Source organism: Mustela nigripes, chromosome 4, assembly GCF_022355385.1.
Source record: "Mustela nigripes isolate SB6536 chromosome 4, MUSNIG.SB6536, whole genome shotgun sequence".
NCBI lineage: Eukaryota > Metazoa > Chordata > Mammalia > Carnivora > Mustelidae > Mustela > Mustela nigripes.
Window position 1 is genome coordinate 34,189,590 of NC_081560.1, and position 20,243 is coordinate 34,209,832.

At 34.9% G+C, this 20,243-nt stretch overlaps 1 pseudogene; it reads left to right on the forward strand.

Annotated features, from left to right (window-relative positions):
- The first annotated feature begins 16,893 nt into the window (after positions 1–16,893).
- LOC132016278 (hsc70-interacting protein-like) lies at positions 16,894–17,992 on the forward strand (annotated as a pseudogene).
- The last annotated feature ends 2,251 nt before the right edge of the window (positions 17,993–20,243 follow it).

The following is a 20,243-nucleotide window of genomic DNA, read 5'->3' on the forward strand; positions in this document are numbered from 1 at the left end:
ATAGAAAATCTACTTCAAGATAAACACATGAACCGAAAGAATCCAAATATTAATGAAAATTCCCGAAGTCACAAAATCTAAATTATATGGTTTTTATTTTAAAATCAAACTTCACCACTTCTCAGAAAAAAACAGATGGAAAAATATCTAAATCTAAACAATTGTATACATTTTCCTGCCAAACCATTACTTATATATGTGAAAGTTTTCACTAATATTCTTATCCAAAAATTTTCTTGGCTTAAATAATCTCATAATAGCAGAAATTTAAGGACTTGATAGCTAAACTCGTACTAGGGCAGAATAAAAGAAAGTTTGCTTTCTAAAAAAAAATTATTTTTGAATAAATGTCATTAGTTGCAAATGTCATTTATCATGTTATTTAACAATTTAAAGTACTTATGTATATTTATTTTCATTTAATTTTACATACATTTGTTTTAACAGAAAGACTCACCAATAATAAAATATTATACTGGGACATAGTACAGTATTCCAGAACTATGTCAAAACCAACACACAATTTATTTTTTGAATATTGACCCAATAACCAAGGATTCTCAAGGAGAAAAAAGACACCTCGATGCCACTCAAATTGGCCTAGAATATTCGTGCCAATTCTTAGCCTTGCTATAAGACAGTTTCTTAGGAGATTTCGCCAAAATCAGTTGCTTAAACTGATCCCACAGTCTTCAATAAATGGTGCTGGGAAAATTGGACAGCCACATGCATAAAAATGAAATTGGACCATTTCCTTACACCACACACAAAAATAGATCAAAATGGATGAAGGACCTCAATGTGCGAAAGGCATCCATCAAAATCCTTGAGGAGAACACAGGCAGCAACCTCTTCGACCTCTGCCGCAGCAACATCTTCCTAGGAACAATGCAAAAGGCAAGGGAAGCAAGGGCAAAAATGAATTATTGGGATTTCATCAAGATCAAAAGCTTTTGCACAGCAAAGGAAAGAGTTAACAAAATCTGACAGAATGGGAGAAGATATTTGCAAACGACATATCAGATAAAGGACTAGTGTCCAGAATCTATAAAGAGCTTAGCAAACTCAACACCCAAAGAACAAATAATCCAATCAAGAAATGGGCAGAGGACATGTACAGACATTTCTGCAAAGAAGACATCCAGATGGCCAACAGACACATGAAAAAGTGCTCCATATCACTCGGCATCAGGGAAATACAAATCAAAACCACAATGAGATATCACCTCACACCAGTCAGAATGGCTAAAATCAACAAGTCAGGAAATGCTGGCGAGGATGCGGAGAAAGGGGAACCCTCCTACACTGTTGGTGGGAATGCAAGCTGGTGCAGCCACTCTGGAAAACAGCATGGAGGTTCCTCAAAATGTTGAAAATAGAACTGCCCTATGACCCAGCAATTGCACTATTGATACAAACGTAGTGATCCAAAGGGGCACGTGCACCCGAATGTTTATAGCAGCAATGTCCACAATAGCCAAACTATGGAAAGAACCTAGATGTCCATCAACAGATGAATGGCTCAAGAAGATGTGGTATATATACACAATGGAATGCTATGCAGCCATCAAAAGAAATGAAATCTTGCCATTTGCGACAACATGGATGGAACTAGAGCGTATCATGCTTAGCGAAATAAGTCAAGCAGAGAAAGACAACTATCATATGATCTCCCTGATATGAGGAAGTGGTGATGCAACATGGGGGCTTAAGTGGGTAGGAGAAGAATAAATGAAACAAGATGGGATTGGGAGGGAGACAAACCCTAAGTGACTCTTAATCCCACAAAACAAACGGAGGGTTGCTGGGGGGAGGGGGTTTGGGAGAAGGGGGTGGGATTATGGACATTGGGGAGGGTATGTGCTTTGGTGAGTGCTGTGAAGTGTGTAAACCTGGTGATTCACAGACCTGTACCCCTGGGGATAAAAATATATGTTTATAAAAAATAAAAAATTAAAAAAAAAAGAATAAAAAAGAAAAAAAATGTATTTTTATAAAAAACATTGTATCTCTCAAACAACAGTTAAAAAAGGGAAAAGAAAAAAGGTTATATGACATCTGTTACCACCTCTGGGGAGGAGTCTCACTGCTTGGAAGACAGCAGATACCTTTGAGGTGTCTGCTAGCAGGAGCTATAGTCCCAGAATGTGAACTCATTCCATGGTTTTCAGGTGTTGGTGTTGCCAAGAAAGGCAACTCACACAAAACTGAATGGAACAACATTTACTCTGCTAGAGAAGAGACAAAGCAAGGTAAGTTTAGTGACCGTTGGTAGTGAGTGTCAGTCCTCTGTGACTAGTGAACCTCATTATGCAATCCCTAAACCTGGAGATGGTCTGCGTGTATGCATCTTGTCCTGTCTGCAAAGGACCTCATTACTTTTCCTCTGGGAACATAGAGAGGTGAGGTTGACCATATGTTCTATGGCACACATGTGTCATCAGAAGAGAGAAGTACATATCAAGTCTGGATCAGTAGAAGATATTCTCAAGGAAATATGTCCATCACTGGCTGTGAGGGCTCCTTATTACTCTGTAGCAGGAATATTTTGGGCACAAGGTGCATTCTTACTTACCTGATGTAAGAATATGATTTATGCATATAATTTTGCTGGTTAGAGATAAAAGCAGTTGAGATACATAGTTGCCAACAAATATTCTTCTGATGTAAACCCGATTGCAAGAAAGCAAACCAGAAGTTTGTTGAATCCCCAAGAAATAAAGTAATCATAGAATGTGTTTCATGGAGATCTTTAAAAATCTAGCAGAAAAGTCTCTTCTCTTTTAGCTGAAGGCAGGAGGCTGTACTAGTTGGTTTCTTAAAGTCCCTTCCAGTCTTGAGTCAGTGATTCTCAGCATGGACGAGGAGTTTTGCTTTTAGTCCAGTGAGATACATTTCTACACACCCCAGAAAATGCTTCTAAATGTACGACTGACATTCTTAAAAGTAAACACTGTGTCTTTTCTTCTGGAAGATGCTATTGTTCAAATAATGACACTTCCTCTGACATTGACAGTGGCGAGTGGAGTAGAATGTCAGGCTAAGATGAGAGACTGTGTTCTAGTGAAAAATCGGATCAAGAATCCCCTGACACCATATCAGCATTTAACAGGCTGGACTTACCTGCCATTCCAGCGTGTGCTAAAGGACAGGCATAGAATCAATGAAACAGTCACTGAACAGTTCAAGTTTTTTCTTTTGTTTTTAATACCAATAGCCAAAACGCGCGTGCGCGCATGCACACACACACACACACCACACAACCACACCCTGGTTCTTAGTTAGCTAATGATAGTTCAAAAACAAAAGAAAAATCATGCCAAGACCTAAGAAATAGATGAAAAGATATGTAATATCATGAAACTAGAAAAAAAATTCTTCCCCAAATGTTTTCAGGATTGTAGTCTTTTTTCCCTCATCTTTAATTCCTTTTGTGACATTCAAGTCCTAGAAAATGTTTTTGAAAGCAATTATATTTCTAAAGTAAGTTTTCCCAAACTCCCACAGCTTAACTTTTCAGCTTAAAATATCATGTTTTAAAAGGTGTTGGCATTCAGTTTTACCTAACAAATAGCTTGGGCTTGGAAAAGAAGAACAATCTGACAATTTTAAAAGAAAAAATTTGTGTGTGTGTGTGTGTTTGCTTATTTTCCTTTAAATCATTGACTTATTTGAACAAGTTTTTAAAAATTTTATGAGAATTACAGACTTTGTTTTTCACATTAGATAATGAAAGTTCACTAAATAAATCTTAGCTCCTTTGAAACTCTTCTTTTTTTTTTTTAAAGATTTTATTTATTTATTTGACAGACAGAGATTACAAGTAAGCAGAGAGAGAGGAGGAAGCAGGCTCCCTGCTGAGCAGAGAGCCTGATGTGGGGCTCGATCCCAGGACACTGGGATCATGACCTGAGCTGAAGGCAGAGGCTTTAACCCACTGAGCCACCCAGGCGCCCCGAAACTCTTCTTTTGAATAAGAAACCTAAGCCAGCTTTCTGTGAATCCATTTTGCTTTTCTTTTAATTTTTTTAATTGAATAATTGACACACAGTATTACGTTAATTTCAGGTGTACGTGTAGTGATTTCCACATCTCTATATGTTATGCTGTGCTTACTACAAGTATAGCTACCATCTGTCATCATACAACAATATTACAGTAGCATTGTCTATTCTTTTTGCTAATCTAAAGACAGCCTTATTCTCACTTTAATTATAAGAATTGGAAATTCTTAAAAAAAACAAATTTTTGAAGTAAAACTGCAAAAATTGTTGTCTTAAAATATCTTTTCTAGCTTTGATGTATCTGGAGTCAGATGCTCTCCTGCCATAAATAATGAAAAAATAAATTTTAAACTCTATTATCAGAAATTGTGCTATGCAGGGCTGTTACTAACTATGAAAGAAGGGAAATAAATGAGGTCTTTTCTCTGGATACTCTTTCTCCGTAGGGTCATTTTCTAGATCAGGATGTAGAAAAGGAAATTTCCAAATGAAGCAATCTTCCTATGTGGAGGGGACAGAGATTTGAATTTGGAAAGTCTGAAGTGATTAGGATTTGTGGAATGGAATTACTGAAGAACAGAAAAGAAGCTCCACACATCTCTGGAGGGGTCTGTTTGAGTCTTCATCCAAATACTAAAGTATTCACATGTGCAGAGCGTACGCACGACCAGGCAGGGGGAGAGAAGAACTGGGTGTGCTAAAGCCATGTAATTTCCAGAATACAGACTGGAACTATTCAGGTTCTTATCAGGCAATATGAAGATGTTCTCCAACGCTCATAGCATTTAATGAAGTGCCCATAAAAAGATGTTTTAGTGGTAAACCCTAGAGTAAAGTTCTCTTGAGACCCATTTTATAAAGCTTAAACACAGAAATGACCAAGCTGATATGCAAGTAACTTAAATGCTTGCCAAAACAATATTCAGCAAAATTCAGGTATTAAACAGCATGGCATCCACAATGTATAGTATTTAATTCAAAACTACTTGATAAAAGAACAAGGAGAAAAATGCTGTGCAAAGATTGCCTTTAACAGATGATGCTGGAACACCTGGACATCCACAAGCAAAAAAAAAAAAAAAAAAAAAAAAAAGAATCCAGAGAGAGACCTTATATCCTCCACAACTCCACAAGAATTACTCAAAATGAATTACACACCTAAATATAAAATGAAAAACTATAAAACTTCTAGTAGATAACATGAGAGAAAACCTTGGGTTTGGTAATGCCTTTTAGATACAACACCAAAGTCATGTCCTATGAAAGAAATAATAGATAAGCTGGACTTCATTAAAATGAAAAAAAAACTTCCACTCCATGAATGGCAATGTCAAAAGACTAAGACAAGCCACAGAGAGGGAGAATATATATGCAAAAGACACATCTGATAGAGGACTGTTAGCTAAAATATACAAAGAACTCTTAAAACTCAAGAATAAGAAAACAAACAACTTGATTTAAAAATGAGAGAAAGAACCCACAAATACTGTTTCATGTCATATGTCCTCAGAAAATTGGAAATTATAAAAAAATATTGTGGTACCTGGGTGGCTCAGTAGGTTAAGTATCTGACTCTTGATTTCAGCTCAGGTCATGATCTCAGAATTGGGAGATTGAGCCCCCACGTTGGGCTCCATGCTAGGTGTGGAGCCTGCTTAAGATTCCTTTTCCCTCTCCCTCTCCCCCTCCCAACAACCCTCTCCCTGCTTGCTTTCTAAATAAATAAATAAATCTTAAAAGTAAATAAACGAAATGAAATTCTACTACACACCTATTAGAATGGCCAAAATCTGAAACAGTAACAACACAAGTGCTGACAAAGGTGTGGAACAACAGGAACTCTGATTCATTTCTGGTGGGAATGCAAATAATATAGCTACTTTGGCAGACATCTGGAAATTTTTTATAAAACACATTCTTATGATTCTTCTATTGTGCTCCTTGATAGTTGCCTAAAGGGCTTGAAAATTATGTTCACACAAAAACCTGCACACAGGTGTTAATAGCAGCTTTATTCTTAATCGCCACAACTTAGAAACAATCAGGATGTCCTTTGGTAGGTGATGGATAAACTGTAGTACACTGAGATCATGGAATATTACTTAGTGCTAAGAAGAAATAAGCTACTAAGCCAAGAAAAACCATGGAGGATCCTTAAGTGCATACTGTTAATTCCAAAAAGTCAATCTGAGAAAGTGATCAGCTATATGATTCTACCTATATGACATTCTGGAAATAGTAGAAACCATGAAGACATTAAAATATGAGTGATTGCCAGGGCTTAGGGAGGAAGGATGAATAGGTTGAGTGCAGTAGATTTTTAAGGCTGTGAACCTACTTTATATGATACTCTTATGGTGGATACACATTATACATTTGCCCATACCCAAGGAATGTATGATGCCCAGAATAAACCCTAATACAAACTATGGACATTGGGGAGCAATGGTTTATTAGTATAGGTTCGTCAGTTGTAACAAATGTACTGCTCTGTTGAGAGATGTTGGTAATTGGAAAAGCTATTCATGAGTGGATACAGGTTGTATAAGGGAAATCTCTTTTGCTGTGCACATAAAACTGCTCAAAAAGATAGTCTGTTAGGGACGCCTGGGTGGCTCAGTTGGTTGGGCAGCTGCCTTCGGCTCAGGTCATGATCCCGGCGTCCTGGGATCGAGTCCCGCATCAGGCTCCTTGCTCCACGGGGAGCCTGCTTCTCCCTCTGACTCTGCCTGCCACTCTGTCTGCCTGTGCTCGCTCTCGCTCTCTCTCTCTGACTAAATAAATTTAAAAAAAAAAAAATTAAAAAAAAATTAAGATAGTCTGTTAAAAATAAAACCTCTTGGAAAACCAAAAGAATGGTCAAGCAATTTCCAAATTTGATGAAAATTAGAACTTCAGAGACCCTAAAACTCCACTGATTCCCAAGATAGATGGACATTAAGAAAACCAAGTTGCCGAAAGTTAATGATACAGATAAAAGTATTTAAAAAAGGAAAATGACATAGTATTTGCAGCTAAAGAAAAACTAAGAGCTATGTTCTCATCAGAAGCAATGCAAAGCAAAGTATGATGTAAGTAACATCTTTAAAGTATTAAAAAAAGAAACTTGTGAAACTAAAGTTCTATATACAATGAAAATAGCCATTAAAATGCTAATAAAATGAAGACATTTTTATACGAACAAAATGAATATACCCCTAACAAAGTTGTGCTATAAAACATATTAAGAGGAATTTCTTCAGGCCGACAGAAAATTGTACCAAATGGAAATTCAAACGTATATTATTGGAAGAGCACAAACATTTTAAAAATCAAAAAACAAAAAAGAATGCAATCTAAAGCCTGTTTCTTAAAGTCATAGCAGACTTATTGTGAAGAGCACAAACATTTAAACAAATTAAAAATATATTTTATCAGTTTTAAGTCTTTTTCTAAAATCACACCTAGGGAGGAAAAGTAAATTATATCCCAAATGAGTAAAAGAAAGGAAACAATAAAGAGCAGAGGTAATGAAAGAAAAAAATAAAAAAACAGTAAAGAATGCAATCTAAAGATTGTTTCTTAAAGTTATAGCAGACTTATTGTGAAGATCATTTCAGAATGTATACCAATATCAAATCACTAATGTATACCATATTGTATGTAATTATACTTCAATAACAAGAAAAAAATCAGTACTGTTGATAAATATCTAGGTAGAATGGTTAATATGAAAGGAAATGAACACACACCAATTACCAATATCACAAAATAACTTGAATTCCAGATATTTAAAGGATGAATAGGGGATATTGCCAACAATTTATAAGACATGAACAAATCCCTTGAAAGGCAAAAATTATCAAAACTGAAATGAAATTACACTACCTCAGAAAATCTGAATTGCCTTATATCCATTAAAGATGATAAGTTGTAATTAAAACCTTCCAAAATATAACTTCTAGACCAACATAGGTTCACTGGTGAATTCTATAAAAAAAAAAAAATTTTTAAAGAATAACTAATATAAATCTTTCATAACTGTTTCAGGCCATAGAGATAGAGGAAATTGTCCTATTATTTTCTATTATTCTGATACCAAAATGATAAAAGAACTTATAGGAAAAGACAGTGACAGATTAATAATCATGAACATAGACATGTAAGTTCTCAAATGTTCAACAAAAGTTTCAAGCAAATCATCTCTCCAATCCTTATAAATAATAATGCATATATTAAAAAAAAAAAAGGAATCCATGTGATCATTGCCTACAATTCAGGGAAAAAATAACAAAATGCAACACCCATTTATAACAAAATTCTCAACAAACTAGGAATAAAAAGAAACATTGTCAAATATTCAAATATTGAAGGACAGCTTTAAAAAAAAGCTACAGCTAACATTAGAATTAATTGTGATAAACTAAATACCTTTTCTCAAGTATTTAAACAAGAGAAGGATGATTATTTCTATCCAGCATTTGCATTCAGTAATGTACTGAAGGTCTTAGTGACATAAGAAAGGAAAATGAGGGACCCCTGGGTGGCTCAGTCAGTTAAGTGTCTGCCTTCGGCTCAGGTCATGGTCCTGGGGTCCTGGGATTAAGTCCTGCATCAGGGCTTTTATAAAAACCCTTTATAAAAGGAAGATGAAAGAAAAGTAGATTGTAAAGGACGAATTAAACATTCTTCATTCTCAGAAGACATGATCACATATGTAAAAAAGTCTTCATAGAAGCTACTGAAAATAGGGAGTTTAGTAAGGATATACGACAAGAATGTATATGTAAATTAATTCTATTTCTACGTATGCAGCACGAACCATTAGAAAATGAAAATAAGAGCATGAAAACCAAGATTTGTCCCTAAGAATAAATTTTTAAAATATGTGCAAATTAATTATTCCCCAAATCATCTACATATTCCCTGTGATCTCAGCAAAAATACCAGGAGATGATTTGTGTATATTGGCAATCCAATTTTAAAGTTTAAAAAGAAAAACAAATATCCACACCCATTAGAAAGACTAAAATTAAAATGTCTGGCCAATGCCAGGAGCTGGCAGTGATATGGAGCAATGGGAACTCTCCTGCATCATTGGCAAGAATGTAAAATGGTACCTTAGGGAACTGTTTGGTAGTTTCTCAATAAAGTCAAACAGAAATTCGTATGACTCAGCAGTTCCACACAGTTTCTTTTCACCAGAGGAATGAAAACTTATTTCCACCCCAAAACTTGTATCCCTAGGTTCATAGAAGCTTTATTTAAAGCCCAAAGATAGAAATATCTCAAGTTCTGAGATAAATGGATAAACATATGATGGGATATTCATCCAATGGAATTCTACCTGACCAAAAATATGCTGAACTAATGAATCTAGACACAAAAGATCTATACTGGGTAAACCTAGTTATGTGAAATTTTATACTGAACTGATTTAATCTATAATGGCAAAAAAAAAAAAAAAATCACTAATTGCCTGTACTTAAGAGTGGTAGACCAGAATTGACTTTAGAGGGCACAAGACATTTTGTTTTATTTTGTTTTGTTTAGTTTTAGTGAAGGAACAGTTCTGAATCCAGGAATATACATTTGTCTAAACTTACTGAATTGGATTGTCCCATTTATTGTCAGTAAATTGTACCTGAAATTTTAATTGAAAAAGTAAAAAGAAAAACCACTCAGTGATTTCAGATTGGAGGTATTCTTAACACTGCCTTCCGTTCACCTCAGCCCTAGATTTTACTGACTTGTGCCCAGAGGACCTGGGTTTTAATTTAGGTTCCACAGTTAATTAGCTCTGTGATCTCAGCTAAGTCACTTGCTTCTCTTAGCTTCTTCCTTGGTAAACGAGAGAACTGGACTAGACAATCCCAAAGGTCCACCAAACTCTGAATATCTGGAGTGAAGAAATACATAATTGAAGCCTTAATAGGGTCATTGAAATGTTTTCTTTAGTTCATTTTACATTTGGTTTAATAAAAGATAAGTTAATTAATATATATTTATATGACTGATGATTTAATGTTGAAATATTTTTCCAACACTGAATAATATTACCTACAAGGACAGAGATTAATCTAGATATGACATAGGATTCTAGTGGCTTAAGCAAGAGAAATAAATACTACACTCTTTCTTTGGGATTGTTCACTAGGGATCTCAGAGTCAAGTAAAAAGTTTACTTTTCTTGTTCTGATTTTTAGTCACCAATACTATTACTGTTATCAGATAAAAAATGTGATTATTAAATATCCAGTTCTTCTAAGAATGCAGAAGTATTTAAAAAGCAAAAAAGATTCCCTGACTTGGATATTGCATTTGAAATGTGATCTGTTCATATGATCACAAATGCAATTCACCCCTGACTTTCCAGCAGTCCCAATAGAATTACTCTTTGTTTACTAATCTATGGTTGACACATATCACTCTATTATTTTCAGATGTACAACATAATCATTTGAAATAAATGGTCACCAAAATAAGTCTGGTTAACATCTGTCACTTCACATAATTATAAAAGTATTTTCTTGTGATAAGAACTTTTAAATCTACTGTCTTAGCAACTTTCAAATATACAGTACTGTATTATTAACTACAGTCACTGTGATGTACATTATATCTCCAGGATTTACTTATTTTAAAACTGGAAGTTTGTATCTTTTAATCACCTTCATCTATTTTACCCATAGGTATTTGTGTTTTTCTGTCTGACTTACTTCACTAAGCATAATGCCCCCAAGATTCATACATGTTGCAAATAGCAAAATTTCCTTCTTTTTTATGGCTGAATAATTTGTGTGTGTGTGTGTGTGTGTGTGTGTGTGTGTGTGTGTGTGTATGAGATATTTTTTATTTTACCTACTCATCCACTAATGGACACCCAGGTTGTTTCCATATCTTAACTATCACAAATAATACTCTAGGAGCCCAGATATCTTTTCAAGTTAGTGTTTTAATTTTGTTTGGATAAATATCCAGAAATGGAACTTCTGGGCCATATGGTAGTTCTATTTTTAATTTTTTGAGCAACCACCATACTGTTTTCCATAGTGGCTTGTTTCAGTGTACATTCCCACCCACAGTGCAAAAAGGTTCCCCTTGCTCCACATCCTAGCCAGCATGTATTTCTTGTCTTTTTGATAGTAGCCATTTTACCAGCTCTAAGGTGATAGCCCATTATGATTTTGATTTGCATTTCCCTGATAAGTGATACTGAGCATCTTAGAATTGACCTATTGGCCATCTGTGTGTCTTCTTTGGAAAGAAGGAAATATTCAGTTCCTCTGACCATTTTTTAATCAGATTGTTTATTTTTTGCTCTTGAGTTATATGAGTTTTTCATACATTTTTAGATACTAATCCCTTCTCAGATATATGACTTACAAATATTCTCTCCCACTTGGTAGGTTGCCTTTTTTATTTTTTATTTTGTTGGTTTCCTTTGCTGTACAGAGCTTTTTAGTTTGATTTAGTTCTACTGGTTTATTTTTCTTTTGATGCCTTTGATTTTGGTGTCAAATCCAAAACATCATCAACAAGATTGATGTCCAGGATGCCATCTGTGTTTTTTTCTAGGAATTTTATGGTTTTTGGTCTTACGTTCAAGTTTTTCATCCATTTTGAGTTAATTTTTGTGTATACTGTAAAATGTCAGTTCAATTTTATTATTTTGCATGTGGCTGTTCAGGTTTCCCAGTACTATTGAGGAGACTGTTCTTCTTGCCTCTTTTTTTTTTTTTTTTTTTTTTTGGTAAATTAGTTGACCATCTATGTGAAGGTTTAATATCAGGCTCTCTATTCAGTTCATTGATTGCTGTATCTCTTTTTATGCCAATACCATCCTGTTTTGATTACCGCAGCTCTGTAATATACTTTGAAATCAAGAAGTGTAATACCTCCAGCTTTGTTCTTCTTTCTCAAGATTGCTTTTGTGATCCCATATAAATTTTAGTATTATTTGTTCTATTTCTGTGAAAAATGCCATTGGAATTTTTATAGGGATTGCACTGAATCTATAGATTGCTTTGGGTAATAGGTCATTTTAATACTACTCATTCTTCTAATCCATGAGCATGGAATATTTTTCCTTTGATTTGTGCCTTCTCTAATTTTTTCTTCAATGTCTTGCTTTCAGTGTATATGTCTTTCTTTCACCTTCTTGGTTAAATTTATTCCCAAATATTTTGTTTTCTTCAATGCAATTTGCAAATGGGATTGTTTACTTCATTTCTCTGATAGTTCATTGTTAGTGTGTAGAGATGGAGCAGATTTTTGCATATTGATTTTTGTATCCTGCTACTTTTCTGAATTTTCTGATTAGTTCAAACAGTTTTTTGATGGAGTCTTCGGGTTTTTCTATATCTAATATCATGTTTTTGCAAATAGTGATAATTTTACTTCATTCTTTCTTATATGGATATATTTTATTTCTTTTTCTTGCCTAATTGGTCTGGCTTGGACTTCCAATACTATGTTGAATAAGAGTGTTGAGAATGGATACTCTTGTCTTGTTCCCAATCTTAGCAGAAGAGCTTTCAGTTTTTAAATGTTGAGTATTATGCTAGCTGTGGGTTTATCATATATGGCTTTTATTATGTTGAGGTACTTTCCCTTTATAACCACTTTGTTGAGAGTTTTTAAACTAGATGTTAGTTGTATTTTCTATATTTTCTATTTTTTATTGTTTATATAAATATCACTAAAATCTGAAGACTATACTGTTGCACTCTCCTTTGCTATTTAGTCATTTGTAGGACTCTAACACGTGTTTTAAGGAATTAAAATCCTTCTAATTCTTCAAAATATACTTAATTTGCACCTAAATACCAAATAAAACAAATTAAAAAAAAAAACAAAAATCCTTCTACCTTCCTTCTTTACTGCCTTATATTTAGAGGCACTTTTAATCTATAAAGAGCCTAATGCACTACCTGGTAGATAGACTCAATGTTCAAGAAGTGCTTGGACAAGGGTCAGGGTGAGGCAAGTGAGACCCTTGCCTTGGGTGCAAAAATATAGGAGGTGGTTATTTATCATTATCAAGGTAAATATTTTAATGCAATATTTTAAGAAACCACATTTTAATTTAAAAATCCAAGATAAACAATAAATACAGGATTAGTAAGGATACTGAACTGAACCTCATGTTTTTATTCATTCTTTCCAAAAAAAACTATGTTGTGAATAAGCATTATACATTACCTTAATCTTACAAGTGTATTTCAGATGGTTGTTTGGAACACTGAAATAGAAATTAAAAATTTAATTTCTTCTATGCATAAAGAAACCAAAATTTGGAACTGAATGGTAGAACAACAGATTTCTGTCTTTATTATAAACATAATATTGTATCATTTGGAATATTTTTTACCTGTGGTAATAAGGACAATATTTGAATATTTATAAATAACAAATCCTCTAGAGTTCCTTATTTTAAGAGATATTTGAATTCACTGGTTTTTATTTACTGTCAACATTAAAAAATATCGTATTCATCCACTTATTTCTAGTAATCCATAACCTGACCAATTCAGAGAATCTTCTCAGAATGCTTCAGTCCCACTGCTGGGTCACATTGAGGCAGAAAACTGTCAGGGAACTGTGTATGTACAAAATCAGTGAGTTTAGAAAATGGAAGGAAAATATCTTAAAACATTCTACTTTCACATACTTACACATGTATTTCTTATATGGTATACTAACTTAACTAAAACTTGGATGTCTAAATGGCAGTCCTTATAATCTATTTTTCTACATTTCAATCTAAATGCTTTAATTGTATACATTACCAATGAAATATGGATATAAGAAGCTTCTTTATTTTTTTTAAAGATTTTATTTATTTATTTGACAGAGAGAAATCACAAGTAGATGGAGATGCAGGCAGAGAGAGAGAGAGAGGGAAGCAGACTCCCCGCTGAGCAGAGAGCCCGACGTGGGACTCGATCCCAGGACCCTGAGATCATGACCTGAGCTGAAGACAGTGGCTCAACCCACTGAGCCACTCAGGTGCCCCAAGAAGCTTCTTTAAAACCAAATTACATAAGAACTCAGGCAAGAAATGTTATTTTATAGCAATACCAAAAGTAAATCAGTGATTGTGAATTTGAATATTTTTCAACTCCTGAATATTAAATATCTTAATTTGCATCTATCTTTGTGTTAAAAATAATTAATGTATATATAATGCACTCAGTATATTTTAAGAACTTTGTTTGTGAAGTCAATAACTATAAAATAATGCCTGAGTTGTAAAGTTACTGAGATTCTGACATGTCTGAGGCTGAGGGCATAATATCAAAATAGAGGCATCTTATATGAGTGATGTCTTTTTCATATTTTGTGTAAAAACTTGGCTTTTAGTATGAGTGAACCTGGCAAAGTTTTAATGTGAGCTTTACAATTGAACGCATTATCTCTATTTTCCTATATGTCAGCCTTCTTATACAAAGTGGTATACAGATAATACAATATGTCTTCTGTTGTAACCACCAATAATCAGTAAAAGTGCTGTTCCTATAGATATGGCCCCTTTCTACATATTTAAGCATAGCCTAGGTGGTATGTTTATTCACCTAAAATCATCACATAGTGGGTGGTGAATCTACCCACAGCTATCGTCTATCTGGATATAGAAAAATCACAAGAATAACTGGTGCAGTTTTATAAATTACAAGGTTTTTATAGCCTAGGGCTAAAATTTTTTTGTCAGGGAGATTGGTTGGGGAATCTTCCATTTTTCTGCAGACTTTTGTGCATAGATAGGACAGTGGATATCAATTCAAATTCTTCCCTGCCTAGCAGGCATTTCTGGTCATAGAGAAGTACAAGAGGGAATGTCTATATCTGCTTAACCAAAAAGCTGGGTCACTGCCTGACTCAGGAGGCAGCGCATCTAACTTTATTTCTTGATTATTCCTACTACCTATGAAAAGTATAAGAGTACTAGACATTCTCTATTATAACCACCACTGGCTTTATTTTCTCTATATCATTTTTGTGGGAAGCCTATATATGGATCCTTAAAATCTGGGGGATGTTTTGCTGGAACATTCTCCCCCTTATCCTAGAAACAATTTTGAGAAGGTATTGCCATATATAACAATGAGGTAAAGTATTTTTAAATTTCTCTGAAACATCAGGTCATTTAATTTGATAGTCACCTGAGGTCCCCGTTTCCAAAGAAAGCAGTGAGGTTTTCATAGAATGTTGTGGCACTCTGTTAGCTCTTTGAGAGCTGTGGCAAACACCATTGCTTCATAAGTGTCACCTCTCCCAGCTTAGCAGAGACCCACTGACATAGGCCTCTGTCTTACATTCAACAACTAATTTATATTTTAAAAAATTATCTTAAGCACAATGCTTCAGAAACAAAATACAATCAAAAGAATTTTATATCATGATCAAGTGGTATTTTTTTTCCGGGTATACAACATTAGAAAATGAATCATATGTTCACCAGAGTTGTAAAGTAGAAAACCCATATGATCACATCAGTTGGCACAGAAGAAACACTTGACAAAACACAATATCATTCAAGACAAAAACTTTCAGCCAACAAGGAATACAAAGGAACATCCTCACTTTGATAAAGAACATCTATAAATAACCTACAGCAAACAACATGTCTATAGTGAGAAGCCAGAAAAGTTTCCTTTAAGCTCAGGAGCAAGGCAGTTATGTTCTTACTCACTAGCACTATCCAAAATTGTAGTGGAAGTCCTAGTCAGTGCAATAAGACAAGAAAAGGGGATAAAAGTTTACAAATAGAAAAAAGAAGAAATAAGACTATATTCACAGATGGTAGGATTGTCTATGGTGGAAACCTCAAAATCAACAACAAAAATTCCTAGAACTAATAACTGAGTAAAACTAGGTCTCAGGATACAAAGTTCATATGTGAAAATACCTGTGAAGAACAATCAAAATTTAGAACTAAAAAAAAATTACCCTCTACAATAGTACCCCCAAAATGAAATGCTTGGGTAAAAATCTAATAAAGTATGCACAAACATATATGCAGAAAACTACAAAGTACTGATGAAAAAGTCAAAGGTATGTGCATGTATGGATATTCCAAATTTACGTGTAAGAGCACTCAGTAGTGTTAAGATGTCACCTCTTCCCAATTTGATCTATAGATTCAGTACAATCTTAATCAAAATCTCAGTAGGTATTTTGTGGATATTGAAAAACAGATTTTAAAGTTTATGTAAAAAGACAAAGATTTAGAATAACTAACAAGATACTGAAGAACTAAGTTGGAGAACACTTGTAATTTTAAGACTTACTGTAAAAGTTGGGGCGCCTGGGTGGCTCAGTGGGTTAAGCTGCTGCCTTCGGCTCAGGTCATGATCCCAGGGTCCTGGGATCGAGCCCCGCATTGGGCTCTCTGCTCAGCCGGGAGCCTGCTTCCTCCCCTCTCTCTGCCTGCCTCTCTGCCTGCTTGTCATCTCTCTGTCAAATAAATAAATAAATAATCTTTAAAAAAAAAAAAAAAAAGACCAATTCTATGGTACTCCAGTACTCCATAGGATGGGAGTGAATGAATGTTCACAACAACATATTGAAGAGGCTGTCCGAGGAGATTTGTGACCTGGAAGTGTTCAGTGGGAGGGAGAAGGATCTTTAAAAAAAAAAAAACAAAAAGACTTACTGTAAAAGTACATAATCAAGACAGAATGGTATTAACAATAGACACAAAGTTTAGGTGAACAGAATAGAAAATCTAAAAATAGAACTACACAACTAGAGGCAACTGATCATTGACAAAGAAGCAAAATAACGAACAGAGAACAGTCTCTTCAGCAGATGGCACTAGAACAAGTGGACACCCAGAGCTAGTACCCACGCCTGGAATTGGGTCGCAACCTCAGACACTCCTGCCGTCTGCCACTGCCTCTAGACCATGGACCCCCGCAAAGTGAGCGAGCTTCAGGCTTTCATGAAAATGTGTAAGCAGGATCCAAGCGTTCTGCACACCGAGGAAACGCGTTTCCTGCGGGAGTGGGTGGAGAGCATGGGGGGTAAAATACCACCTGCCACTCATAAAACTAAATCAGAAGACAGTATCAAGGAAGAAAAACCAGGTAGTAAGAAGGCGGAGGAAAACATAAAGACAGATGAACCATCAAGTGAGGAGAGTGATCTAGAAATTGACAATGAAGGTGTGATTGAACCAGATACCGATGCCCCTCAAGAAATGGGAGATGAAAATGTAGAGATAACTGAGGAAATGGTGGATCAAGCAAATGATAAAAAAGTGGCTGCCATTGATGCCCTAAATGATGGTGAACTACAGAAAGCCATTGACTTGTCCACAGATGCCATCAAACTAAATCCTCGCTTGGCCATTCTGTATGCCAAGAGAGCCAGTGTCTTCATCAAATTACAGAAGCCAAATGCTGCCATTAGAGACTGTGACAGAGCTATTGAAATAAATCCTGATTCAGTTCATCCTTATAAGTGGCACGGGAAAGCACAGAGACTTCTGGGCCATTGGGAAGAAGCAGCACATGATCTTGCCCTTGCTTGTAAACTGGATTATGATGAAGATTCTAGTGCAATGCTGAAAGAAGTTCAACCAAGGGCCCAGAAAATTGCTGCGGAGAAAATGTGAGCGAAAATGTGAAGAGCGAGAGATCAAAGAAAGAATAGAAAGGGTTAAAAAGGCTCAGGAAGAACATGAGAGAGCCCAGAGGGAGGAAGAAGCCAGACGACAATTAGGAGCTCAGTATGGCTCTTTCCCAGGTGGCTTTCCTGGGGGAATGCCTGGAATGGCAAGGGGGATGCCTGGAATGGCAGGAATGCCTGGGCTCAATGAAATTCTTCGTGATCCGGAAGTTCTTACAGCCATGCAGGATCCAGAAGTTATGGTGGCCTTCTAGGATGTGGCCCAGAACCCAGCGAATATGTCAAAATATCAGAGCAACCCAAAGGTTATGAGTCTTATCAGTAAATTGTCAGCCAAATTTGGAGGTCAAGCATTATGCCCTGCTGACAAATAAAGCCCTTGCTGAAGGAAAAGCAACTTCGATCACTTAATGGATGTTGCAATAATACAAACCAGTGTACCTCTGACCTTCTCATGAAGAAAGCTGGGGTGCTGTGAAGAGAATCCCTACCCCTCTGCTCCCCATGCAACTGAAACATTCTACAATGGTTTGCCATTGGGGTATTCATTCAGATAATGTTTTCCTACTAGGAACTACAAACTTTAAACACTTTTTAAACCTTAAAAATATTTAAAAACATATTAAAAGGGTGTGTTAGTCTTTACATTTTTCTAATCCTTTCAGTTTTTTTTCCTTTGGATTAATTGGGCAAGGAATATATTTCAGTGTGGAAGATTCAGTGCTCAGTTATAACGAGTGAAATAAAGGTTTATTAGTGGGAGGCAAATAATACATTAAAGTAGATGAAGTTTGAGGAAAAAAAAACAAGTGGACATCCATATCCATAAATAAATAAATAAATAAACCTGGACACAGATTTTACACCTTTCACAAAAATTAACTCAGAATGGTTCATAGGCTTAAATGTAAAATTCAAAACTATAATACTTCTTGAAAAAATATGAAACTACCTAAGAAAATATATATGACCTCAAGTTTAGTGATAAATTTTAAATACAATAGCACAATTTCTAAAAGAAAAAAAATGATAGGTTGGGATTTATTAAAATGAAAAACTTCTGCTCTGTGAAAGACTCTTAAGAGCATGAAAATATAAGCCATACCTATACTGGGAGAAAATATTTGCATGACACATGTATGATAAAGGACTTGTGTCTAAGATACGCAAAAAAAATAAATAAATAAATAAGAAAACAAATAGTTGAATTAAAAATGTATAAAGATCTGAACAGACACCTTACCGATGAAATCATATATAGTATATAGATGGCAAATTATCCTGTGAAAAATTCTCAACATTGTTTGTCTTTATGGAATTCCAAATTAATGAGATTCCATTATACACCTATTAGAACAACTAAGATTAAAAAATGGACAAAACCAATTGCTGATGAGGATGTAGGGTAATAAGAACTCTCATTTATTGCTAGTAGAAATACAAAATGGGACAGATGCTTTAAAAGATTGGAAGTTTCCTGCAAAGCTAAGTATAGTCTTAGTATAGGATCCAAGAGTCCTGGTCCTAGGTAGTTACCATGGGCAAGTCCTTCCATCTCTCTGGTTCTTAGTTTTCTTGCTCATAAAATGGGAACAAAAATGTCACCTACCACAGAATTGGGTCACACTTTTAAATGAGATAATGTGTAAAAGCCCTTGTCATAGTGCTTGGCACAGTGTAAGCACCCATTTATAGTAGCTATTATTTTGTCAGTTATGAACATCATGTTGGGTTTCAATTTTAAAAAAGACTTAATATCTAACATGATTAATTCTGGAAGTTTAAAAAGTACACTTACTATTTTTTGTCAGTAATGCATGCGCATTGTTTGAGAAGTTGCTGGGCCTATGAGACCCAAACTAAAAACAGCAGTCTCTCTCCTGCCTGTTATGCCGAAATCAGCCATTCTCAACACTGTCGTTTCTTCCAGTGCTTACCTATTTTTAAAGTGTGTGCATGTCTGTGTGTGTGCGTATATTATAATACTACCTTCTGATTATTCAATTAGACACTGTCCATTGACTTTCTATTATAATCAAAGAAGATTTTCACTTTCCAAGTTTTGTTAAATCACAACTATTTGCTAAATCCATATTCAGTGATTTCCCTTTTATAAGCATGAACATATTCTTCACTAATGAATCAAGTATTTTGATTACATTTCCATTTGGGGGCTACATTTTTTTTTTCCTAGACTAAATGCTTTTTCAAGATTTTAAAAATTTGGTAGTTCTTGAATCTCAAAATTCAAACTGCTCTATAAAATGTCTCTCAATATAATGTTCTAGTGGGTCAAATTTTTCATGTAATTTATATATCAGTTCCAATTTTTTTTCTGAAACTCCAACTTTCTAGCCATATACAGAGTGCTCTCTAGAACTGCTGCTCATCTGTCACCCTTAGACTACTTTTACTGTCCTCTTGGGAACTCCTTTAACTTCTCTCCCATGTTGGTTATCCTGTTTCTAGAATTCTGTATCTGTCTTTAATTTGGATTAGTCATTCCTTTTGTGCAACACATCCTGTAGTAGGTTCCTGAGGCAAAGGCCATAAGTAGTGCATTTTGTTTTGAGATTTGCATGTTTGAAGTATCTTTTTTTTTTCCCCAGCTATCATATTTAATTG